The sequence below is a fragment of the Chenopodium quinoa genome, unplaced genomic scaffold (assembly GCF_001683475.1).
Source record: "Chenopodium quinoa cultivar QQ74 unplaced genomic scaffold, ASM168347v1, whole genome shotgun sequence".
NCBI lineage: Eukaryota > Viridiplantae > Streptophyta > Magnoliopsida > Caryophyllales > Amaranthaceae > Chenopodium > Chenopodium quinoa.
In genome coordinates, this window is record NW_018744026.1 from 343,304 (window position 1) to 350,140 (window position 6,837).

Consider the following 6,837-nt stretch of genomic DNA (forward strand, 5'->3'; position numbering starts at 1 on the left):
AAATCTGAGTTATAACGAATAAGTTATGACCAAAATATTAAACTGAGCCCAAACCAAACCTAAGCCCACCTTACCTACGACCCAATGATCATGTGGAGGGTCCAAATTATTTAATCCCATTCCTAAACCAATTAGGATTAATTAGAAGCTTCTACAAGTTTCTAAAAGATCTTAATTATCCGTTTTGAAAAGATAAGATTAAAGAGTTTGAAATTGAATAAAACTTTTCTTTTTGAAAATTCTATTTCTATCCGAATTGAAAGATGTTCAAAGATAGACAGATATTATTTTCGTGACTCATAGTTTTTATCCAAATTTTATGTGGTTGGATAGCCCTTAAAATTATCTTTCCAATGATATATTATAATATAAATTCCGAGCTATAACAGAAAAGATATGAATAAAATGTCAAACTCTATCCAAAACTAACACCGTCTCACTATTTCGGACATATCTTTTATTATATAAAATATTTTAATCTGATTCTAATTGGGTTATAAAGTAGACTTCAAGATATATCTAACGATATCTTATTCATCTTATTCCGATTTCTGGATCAAAAGATATGATAAAAACAAAAACCACAAAAACTGCAGTCTATCGAGTTTTATTCCGATTTAATTCGGATCTTATCTTAATTTTTCGACCCTTATTTTTTCTCTATAAATAGAGATCATATCACCCCTTTTCCAATGAACAAGATTCATGATCAAATACTTCTCTCTTTCTCTCTTTTACACCAAAAATCATTCTCTCTCTCTCTCTCCCATATTCTAAGCCTTAAACCTATATTCCTAATTACATCATTCTTTCCCTAAGCTTTCCAAGGAGTCTATACTTAACCCGAGGTTCCGTCCTTAAACCAAGGTGTGAAAGGTACACATAATTGAGGGTATTGACCAAATCAAATCTACATTTATTTAATTTAATTTTCATTTTATTTATATTTTTATTGAAGTTACTAACAGTTTATTCATGATGTAGCAATTCAAGGAAATGCAGAAAGTGAGTAATTATTCACTTAATTACTCTTATTTTTATTCTTGTTGCCAATATCATGATTAGATTATTTTATATTTGATTTGACTAATGTTATCATTGTTAAATTGCTTTCAATATTAATGTTTATTCTATTATTTTTTTGATCACCATATTGCATGTTAGGGAATATGTAATTGAAAATCACGCCTAATAAGATAATTTGGACAACCGGTTTAGGTTCCTTTTTAATCTTGTTATTTAATCAAGTGATCACTAATATTTTAGAATAATGTGTTGCATTAATATTAAACCAATTTAGCATAATAATAGTTTAGAGCAAATTGAATATTTTGTTTGTATGCCTTTGAGATCGCAGGAATCACTTTTCACTATAAGAATCGAGTAGAGGCCAATACGGGCGAATGTGACTCCATGACTCACCTCGTACCATCATCCCCGATCCTCCTTTCGTGGTTCCGAACCATATGGAGTTAGTAATCTCATGGATTATGAATGGGGTGTAACCTTCACGGGTCAATCGTTGTTGCCTATCGTTGTCCCTTTATTCGTGATTGCCTTAAATGATCCGTGGACGGTTTACAAGTTCCTTAAAAACTTGTTGGAGGCTCCCTACTTTCCTTGTACCTAATCGTATATGTCAATTCCTACTTCCTAAGAGTGCCAAGCATATTTACACATGCTTTTAACGTAGGCGCACTTCGAGCGACGCCTACAATTTGGCGACTCCACTGGGGAGGATTCTTGGTTATTTATCTATTTGAGTGATTGGTATTTAATTGAGATGAGTGGATGAGACTTGAAAGATTCTTGAATTGTATTCCTGCGATTTAATTGGCATTGTCACATATGCATATGCAAGTCACCTATTTTGCCACAACAGTACGTGTTCTACGTATGTGGCTAGCCCAGGGGATTTAAGCTCTATCAACCTGAAAAAGCTCATGGCAATAAGGGTTCATCCGAGTTTTTAAATCCACCAAAACCATGGAGTCGAGTTTGATTTCATCACGAACTCGCGGAGCCGCCCGTTGGCATACACCCTCAAGGGAGGATGCCTTGCTAACGCGTCCAAACTCTTAACCATGGTACCCTTTGACACTCAAAAGCTTGACCATAGTGGAACATAGATCTTGACTTTAGGTTGCAAACTTCATTGCATCATTCGTGACGATGTGCTTATGTGTGCATTTTTTTATTGATTTTTTTAATTTTTTTTTTATTAAACCCTTTTTTTTTAGAGTCGAGTCATAGATTTTTTTTAATTTTTGAGTCACCCGGATTTTTATTCCCGTATACTGCACAATAGTCAACTTGTTTTGGTCATATCTGGAGTTCTAGAAAGAGTTACGTGCCGTAAAAACTATGGATCTTTAGCCCCGAGTTTTATCTTTCATTTGGAGCTAGTTTCGTCCTAATCAGAGTCAGAGATCAAAAGTTATAACCGATATACTACAACCTGTCCAGTTTATGTGTCTTTTTAACGTTAGTCTTAGCCAAGTCCTTTAATCCGTGTCAACTCGTATAACATAGGATTACAGAATTTTTTATTTTTTTATTTTTTTATACCCATGAGTCATAACTCTTCTAGAATTCTAGTCCTCTTCCTAGTTTCTTGTGATCGATTTTTGTGTTAACCTTAACATGTGTTCTTTGTCTTTGATTGTGGTTGATCTTATTTATGACTAACGATTGTCAATGGACCGTTTTCACCTAGTAAATAGCATAAACATTAAAATTGGACAAAATTAATCAAGTTAGTTTATCTTTTAGTCTTCCATGCTATTTGGTTATTGGGTCCTTTGTTTTTCACAACGTCCTCATGTCTAGCCATGCGATCATACCACGAGTCTTAATAAACTCACCTAATCACACATGTTGAGTCATTGCACACACTTTGTCTTCGAGTAATGCACTATATTGTTTATGATCGTATACTAGGATCATGCATGCATCGCTTTCCGTCGTAATAGGGATGAGTGGAGTATTTCCCATCAGTTTTCAAAATTGTTTCATACACTCTTCCATTCCAAATCGAGTATTGAGTGAATGCATTAAGTGAGTTCATTCTTACACAATACTTGAGTCTAAAATCACTAGGCAATAGTTGGAAGAATAAGGGGAACATCACTCCTTCCTTCTTTCCTTCCAATCAAAACATCAACAACAAGAAACTTTTTTCCTCACCAGGTGGCAAGAAGTTACTCATCACAGCCATGAAGATAAAGCACAATGCAAGCTTCTCACCAAGATTTCATGTTTTCTTCTTCTTTTGTTTCAAACTCTTCCCCCTAAAAGTCTAGCATAGGTTCTCTTTATCCATGTGTCTATGTGTCACATTTCTTACCTTCTTCATAAATGAGCATCTCTTTCTTGCATTCGATCCCGTAATTATCAAAAAAAAAAAAATTGCCGAACTAAACACAAGGTACACCAATGACTTGAGGCACCTTTGGAACCCTGTCATTCCCTATTAACCATTCAATCACATATTCATTTCTTCGTCAACCACTTTGAGCCTCGTCTAACGATTGACCTTATTTATTCAACCTACATTCACTTAACCCTGGGATGGGAAAGTGTGCAATATGTGTAACAATAAGAAAACAAGTTCAAATAAAAAAAAAGAGAGAGAAAAGAATAAGTAAATAAAAAAAAATAAAAAAAAACAATGTCTAAAGGCAAGTGTTCCAATGTCTCCGATATGAACATGTCTCAAATTGCGTTTCTCATTGAGTGCTTGGTACCGTGCCTGAGAAACACGAATGCTAAGTGATTGAGTGATGGCGACTGCAAATTTGGTTTACAGATTGATTGGTTAGTTGCAAAATCATTAGTCTCAATAGTCGCTAATTTGTCACAAATAATTACTTTTGTAGTCGCAAAAGTTTGGTCTCGTAAGTAGTTGCTAATCCGTCGCGAAAAAAATTAGTCTCAGTAGTCGCAAATCTATCGCAATAAAACTAATATGTGTAGTCTCCCTGTCTCGTAGTTGCAAAAGTTTGGTCTTGTAGTCGCTAATCCGTCGCAAAAGTAGTCGTAAAACATTGGTCTCTATAGTTGCTAATCAGTCACAAATATTTTACGACGGACAATGATTTAATTAATTGCTAAAATTTGAAAGTTAGTCGCTAAATGGATGTTGCAAAGGCGTTGCAAAACCGTCGCTAAATTTGCAACTGCTCAAAAATTAGTCACAAAAATGGATTTGCGACGAGGTCTTTGGCAACTAACCAAAGTAGTCGCAAATCCGTTGCTAATCCTTTTTTGCGACGGATTTGCGACTACTTTGGTTGTTGCTAATTACCCTTTTTCTTGTAGAGTGTGACAAAGTTTTACTTGGATTGTTAATTTTGTAACTTAATTAGCTCAAGGATACATGTTACATTGCAATGTTCATTGGAAGTTCCATTTTAGTGACGAAGTAAATGTCAATTAAGAGAATGAGAAGATTTAAATTGATGATCCATTCTGTAGTGTAAATGAAAAAAATTTCCTCCAAACATGTTATGCACGCACTTTAGTGGAAATATTGTCATTTGTAACGGTCTATTTGTAACGGCCAAAGCTATGCTCGTTACATTAAATATATTCGTAACGGGCAGAATATTGCCGGTTACAAGTACTTATTTATTTATAAAGGTCACCATGTGTCCGCTACGAATACTATATTATTTATAACGGGCAAAATACTGCCCGTTACGAATACTGTATTATTTGAAATGGTCACCATATGCTCGTTACGAATACGTGGCCCATGAGAGGAGCCCATTACTTATTAGTGTGTATTAGAATTTTTTACTTCACTCTCCTTGGCTGTTAAACCCCTGTCCTTTTTCTCTCCTCCTCTTTCCTTTCTCATTTCCCTCAGTCAATCTCCCTATCTTCTCCTGATTCACCTCACTCCATTTACTCAGCCTTCTCCATTTCAGCACCCTAATGGCCTAATTCCCAAAGTTCCCCTCCTTCTCTCTTCTATAAATCGCATCAATGGATGAGGAATCAATTTAGATTGTCTTTTGTACGAATCATGTTACTAAGAAGTTGACATGGGGTGGTGATGATTCAGGGTCAAGAACATCGCAGTTATGGGTGGTTATTTCTCTTTGATATTTTCAAGCCAATTAGATTGAAGAAATTCGCTTCTTCGTTAAGAGAAAGCTAACAAACCATAGTTTTCTGTCCTATCATTAGCTAAATGAGTATTACCGTCCATCTCCATTCATTGGTTATCTTCAAGTTAAGCTTTAATAGCGGTTCAATTCGATTTTGATAATTTTTGTTTTTTATTTGATTTGGGGTGCGGCGTTTGTTGCAGGTATATCTCGTGATTTTATTCTCAATAGGCGTGCCTTTAGGTGCAGGAGCAAGGCTTGGAGGAAGAAGTGAAAGTAATTTTTCTTCTTTTTCTCGATTAATTTCAATTTATTCTTTTGGGTTTTGATATGAACATCTAAATTTTCGAGATTGAAATTCTAGGCTAGATTATTTTTTCTGTGCAATTGAATATTATTTATTGTTTGAGTAAGTTATTGTGAGATTTATGTTGCTGAAATGACAATTAAGTTGTGTGCTCCATAACGAGTTAAAACCTCTTTTGATTGATATAAAAGCTTGTTAAGGTATTGTCAGTTAATTAATTTCATATCAAATTGGATTATTAAAACCTAATTAAAATTGAAGAAAATTAGGTTACATGAATAATTTTGATTTAAATAATAAGTCGCGTTCTTAATTATTGGGGCTGTTATGATGTTGTGTGTTTAAACTCAAGTTTAGATATTATTAAGTGGACGTTTAGCTACTGTTGTTCGTTCTTAATTGTTTTGGCTGTTGTGATGTTAAGTACTTCAAGTCTTGTAGCGTTCGTGAATGGAGAATAACTTCAATAATGGACGAGGAAATTAATTGATCATCAACTCATCATCATTAAGTTTCACCACCAACTTGTCCACTTAGCAAGTATGCTAAAATTATTAGTATTTCAGAGAGTAATAAATTAGTACTTATAGATTTAATAAATAACTTTGGTGCTATTTTGGTATATCATGTGAGCTCCACTAATGTGTTAATCTGTTAAGATATTTTGTGTTATCTGTGGCACACTCTTTTTTGAATCTCATATCATGGTTTGAATCTCCTACTAGCTATTTCCTTTAAGGGATGATGTGAGGGTGAAGGTAATTAATAAATGGGCAATCAGAATTAAATAAATGGATGGTTCTTATTAGTAAATGGTTGATTGGGTTGAAGAACACAAATTAAAAAATTATCTGCCTAGAGTAATAAACTTCCGCTTCAGGATCATGGGCTACCTCCAATTACTTTCCTCGCCACTACATCCCTCACCTTAATCTATCAATTCCTTATTTTCAGACCCTTATATAACTGTTTGAGCCTTGGCTGAATTAGTTTATAGGTGGGTGAGATTGTATGGTCTGCTCATTATCAGTCTCTCTTTAAGCATTTTTATTTTCCTATGGTCTCTTAAATATTTGCTTGGTTTTGTAGGATGTGATTGATGGAAAACTATGCGAAAAATTTCCAACTTTACCTATGGATATGCAGAGGAAGATTGCAAATGAATTGCACAAAACTCCTGCAGAGATTCTATTGAAACTGGATGAGATTCAAAATAAGATTATTTGAGGCAGATGTTTTTTAGAAGGTATATAACAATATGCCTTTTTTTTATGTATCCTATATATTAGTGCCACTTCATTTTGAAATAGGGATATTCTTATCATCTCCTAGTTGGGTGTTGTACCAGCTTGTGATATTTTTTTTTGTAGTATATATATATTATAAATTAGTGCAGATTTGATTTGTTAGTCTAAA

General features: G+C 34.2%; 1 long non-coding RNA gene across 1 annotated transcript; it reads left to right on the forward strand.

Annotated features, from left to right (window-relative positions):
• The first annotated feature begins 4,797 nt into the window (after positions 1 to 4,797).
• LOC110690274 lies at positions 4,798 to 6,837 on the forward strand. Its single transcript, XR_002505047.1, has 2 exons — positions 4,798 to 5,390; positions 6,511 to 6,837. It is a non-coding gene; the product is annotated as an uncharacterized LOC110690274 (long non-coding RNA).